Source organism: Lepisosteus platostomus, chromosome 15 (genome assembly GCF_059453375.1).
Source record: "Lepisosteus platostomus isolate fLepPlt1 chromosome 15, fLepPlt1.hap1, whole genome shotgun sequence".
NCBI lineage: Eukaryota > Metazoa > Chordata > Actinopteri > Semionotiformes > Lepisosteidae > Lepisosteus > Lepisosteus platostomus.
In genome coordinates, this window is record NC_142625.1 from 1788242 (window position 1) to 1792952 (window position 4711).

The 4711-nt window shown below is 48.3% G+C and overlaps 1 pseudogene; it reads left to right on the plus strand.

The window, feature by feature from the left end:
* Positions 1-2814: 2814 nt before the first annotated feature.
* Positions 2815-2983, plus strand: LOC148647616 (U2 spliceosomal RNA; annotated as a pseudogene).
* The last annotated feature ends 1728 nt before the right edge of the window (positions 2984-4711 follow it).

Below are 4711 nucleotides of genomic sequence, written 5' to 3' on the forward strand. Positions count from 1 at the left end.
GTAGCTCCCTAGCAAATCACCTGTAATGGCTACATGGACACACAATTCTCACTATATTCAGCATAACTGCACTACATGTTTATATTGCATAAACCATGGACACATAACAGCTCTACTCACATTGAGTTTTATTCAATTAAAAAAATGTAACGTGAATTTTTGTGATTCTTATAATTTTTGTGAGCTAGCATAAAAAGACATTTCATTGCCAGCAAGTACTGCTGCACGCCATATTGTTGTGCATTTGATAAATAAACTTTGATTTGATTTTGATTGTGTGATAAGGGCCAAGGAGTTCCTTACGTAATGAAGCTGGGCACCTGTTTAAGGACTGTTGGGACCGACAACCGGAACAGGTAATAGTTCTTCGTAATGGGTATTTGGAGCAATTCCCAGTTAATGAAGAGGAGGAGGAAGGAGGACAGGATGCTGGGGGTGTGGGATTGGCTGTAGACTCGGTGGGGGGCAAGAAAGAGAGTGTGGTTGGGAGAAAGGAGGAGGCTGGTAAGCCAGAAAGGGGTGAGTCAGGGAGAGATAGAGAGGAGGAAGTCAAGATGTTAGTGGAGGAGAGGGGAGTGAGGTAGGGGAAGGTGTAGCTGTAGGTGGAAGAGACGTGAGAGTCAGTGGGAGGCTGAAATGAGTGAAGATGGCAGTATAGGAGAAGAGGAAGAAGGGGAGGGAGATGGTTTTGAACTGGTGATAGGAAAAACGAAAAAATGGAAGTGGAAGTTGAAGGAGAAAGCTGGAGGGGAGTCGCTCTCGCCTCCCAGGTTAATATCCAAGGTAGTAGAAAGTGAGGGGGTGTGTAAGGGAGAAGGCGCTAACTTGGAATCCCCAACCCCAGGTAGTGGGAATTGGGGGGATATAGGAGAGTAAGGGGTGTGGAACGGAGGTCAGAAAAAGCTCGCCTGGTCTCTTAGCTCCCTGAGTAGCACAAGTAGTTACGAAGGCCCACCACAGGATGCGACCAACATAGAAGAGTTCTTGAGAAATGCTGGTATAGGTAACTACTGATGCCATCATGTTTTTTTCTGTGTTTTATACTAACGTGTGAATTTTATGGAATTCGTCTTCTTCCTTTGTTCTGTCCTTTGATGTAGTTCGATGGGGGTTTAGGTGTACCCATGTTCCTTGTACAGTGGGTTTTTTGGGCTGGTTGTTTGTTAGTCTAATAAAACAGGGATTCAAGAGAAGAGCTAGCCAAGCGGAATGTTGTGTGGTCTGTGAAACGGGATGTGGAGAGGGTTAAGGGGATGGTGCGAGGGAGGGTTCTAAGGGATGTTTGGAGGTGGGGTTACTTTGCTCAAAGGAAAAATGGAAGAATCTTTTTGATTTGTGATTTCATTTATTGATTGTTGAATTGTGAAAATGTTATTTGCCCTCTTGAGACTGTATGGTGAGGTGTGACCGACGTGATGATTTTGCTGTGTTTTGAATAAAACTTTTGTAAAAAAAAATCTGTTCTTATCAGTTCTTCAGGCCCTGTAAGGACAGGATGATGGCGCCAGAGGGTCTCGAGCTCTGCATGGAGCTCCTCAAAATACTGGGCGTTTCCTTTCAGAGCCAGAACAAAGAGACCACGACTGGACCTAGAGGATCGCCAGGGTGAATGCGAAGTTGGGTCTGTGGAAAACGCAGTCGCTGTCCTACACAGGGAAAGTAATGGTGTTGAAAGAAGACATCCTGCCAGGTTTGGGTTTACCTGGCGGTGGTGTACCCACCATTGGCCAGACTCAGACGAGCACTGCAAGGGATGATCTTCGGCTTCGTCCTGGGTGGCAGGTACGAGTACATCACGAGGAACAGGATGTGCCAGCTAGTTGAGGAAGGGGGTAGAGATGTTCCACATTTCCCCCTGAAACTCAACTGCATCTTTTTCTGCAACCTCTGTCGGGCGCTGCAAGAGCCCATCGGCCACAAGTACCAGTATTTTGTCAGGCTGTAGCTCTCCATCCCAATGAGGCACCTGGTCAAGTGGTCAAACACTGGGCCCAAGGCAGAGAGGCAACTGGAGTTCTACACCCATGCTGTCAAGTGGAGCAGGCGGTACGAGGCCACGAGACACCCAGAGCTCTGCACCAACCACAGAGCCCTGTACAAAGAGGTGAGGGGGCACCTGGTTGCTGACGAAAGGCTGCAGGTTCCCAGACAAGTCTGGAAAAGGATTCAGCCGAAAGAACTGGACAACCAACTGGAGGACCTCAACTGGATGGCCGTACACAAGAGATTTGCAACCAGAGAGGTCCTCTACAGACACTTGCTCACCAGGAATCCGCATTGCCCCCGAGACACGTGTTTCGTCAAGGAGACTCAAGAGCATGGGTTCTGGAGCCGCCCTTCGCCAAATCGGTGTGGGGCAGAATGGACAACATTATGCAACTCCTGGGAGTGGGAGCGGTGCTATGTTACCAGTACATTCTGCTGGGGCTGGCACCAACTGGATTGGACAAGGGGACGCAGTTCATACTCTGGCTCCTACTGTCCCTTACAAAAAGAGGCCTGTGGGATGCAAGGAACACTCTCATCTGGCACAACAGAGCGGGGAGCGAGGGAGCTGGAGGGGAGGATCCTGGCGAACCTCAGAAGGAGGATGAAGTCCTGGAAAGGACTTTGGGCCCTGTACAGGGACTAACAGACACAAGCAAGTGGTAGGGCTTGGAAGGACTCTTTAATTGCACAAATCCGTCCCCGTCATCCACTTGCAGAGATTGATAACGGACAATCACCGCTGTTCGAAAAGTTTTTTTAGTGCATGCTATGTTTATTATTTGTGAGAATGTTTCCTTTTTTTAAGATGTAGTATGGAAATAAAGTATATTTTGTAAAAAAAAATGTTCTTATCAGTTTAATATCTTGATACGTCCCCCATAGGGGGACTACATATTAAACCGTTTTTGGAACAGGGAGCTGGATCAGGAGCTTGCTCTGTCCTCTCCACGCATCGGCCCAGTATTGCAGCGCCTCCGGGAGCGGTGCACCACCTTCTCTCAGCGGCGAAAAGACAGACGTAGCTAGCTAGCGAGCAAGCAAGCGAGGTGGACTAGAGCTCCTTCTTCTCGAGTCTCATCTCTCATCCCTCTGTGTCTTTCTCTCCCTGTCTCTGTCTTAGTTTACATCCTCCCTCTGTGCACTTTCTCGCGTCTTGACTTTGTACTGTGTACTGTGTACCGTGTACTGCGCTCCAGAGGAATCAGCCTGCGCCGCTGTGCGACAGCGGAACACCCACACATAGGTCCACATTTTGGGGCATCGCCCGTTGTGCCCGTCTGCCCCTCCCGCCGTGCCTTCGCCCTTCGCCGGCATCGCTTCTCGGCCTTTTTGGCCAATTTCATGCAGTATGTGGCCTAACCGCAGCTGTACAATTTACGAAAAAGGTCCAAATGGGACAGGAGGACGTGTGGAGAGAAGACTAGACGTCAGGGGGCAGCAGGAGCGGCGGAACACCAAGAAGACCTTTTCCATCAAGCCAGAATCGCTCCAGGTGAAGGCTGGGAGGTGCTGACTGGTGCTGACTGGTAAGGGGACGTCGGGAATGGCGGCTAGGAGTCGGAACCGTGAAGGTTTGAATCTCCAGAGGGACTTTTGAGAAGGGTTAGCCATGCTGTTTGAGTTGGGAACAGCTCTCCAGAGATCTATAGAACATGGGATTCTGACAGTAACCCAGATAAAGGAAGGGGAAAAAGAGGGGCTGGAAGAACCTTCTAGACAAGTAGTCGAAGAAACAAGTTTGGAGACGCACTCTCCTGCAATCCTGTGTATTCCATCTTTCATGAACATGAGTCCGGTTAGCTCTGTGGAGTGTCCAATTCCGGAGACTTTTTCAGAAATAGAAGGGAACAGTGACCAGATAACCTTTCGGTGTGTACCATAAACATAAGAGGGCTAAGAAGATATAGTTAGAGGATTGCAGTCTTTGATTTCCTTAAAGATTTGAAAGCTGACTTTTTCTTCCTACAGGAAGTTCATGTTAAGGTTGAGGAGGACAGCAGGCGTTTTACCAAAGAATGGGGGGAGGGCATCTCAGAGTGGAGTATAGGAGGAATACATTCTGCAGGAGTAGGCATTCTTATTAGAAATGAATGTTTTAAACTAGAAAACTCCTTTGTTGTGACACCCAGAAGAATACTAATAGTGGCTGGACAGGTTGGGAGCGAGAATCTAAGACTAATAAATGTTTATGCTCTGGCACAGAAAAGATTAAGGAGAGATTTCTTTACAGGGATACAGCCTTTATTTTTGACAAATTGTCAAGACCACTAACCGGCCCAGACCAGCTCCTAAGAGGTCTAATCAGTTCCAGCAGCAGGGTGATAATTACAAATGCCGCCGCACGTGTTAATTTCTCATCAGATGCCTTACCGTGCGGCAGGCTGCATTATTTAAGCCTCCCTTACCCGCATATAACTGCTCGGTATTGAGTTCACTTCGTGTTGCTTTACCTAGCGTTTCTTTCCCTTTTGCCTTACTGGATTTTCTGACTTCACCTTTTGCCTTTGGACTTCGGTTCTCGTCTCGCCCCTTGGATTGTTTGCTACCAGTGACTATTTTTCGGAATTGACCCTGCAGCTCTTGTTTCGACCACAAACCTTTCTCCCGTTCTGGATTGTTCGCCACCAGTGCCTTTACGGATCTTGACCTACCTTACGCCTTCGGACTACGACTCAGCTCCTGGATTTGCTCTGTCCGCTTACTCACCTCCCAAGGTCTCCTG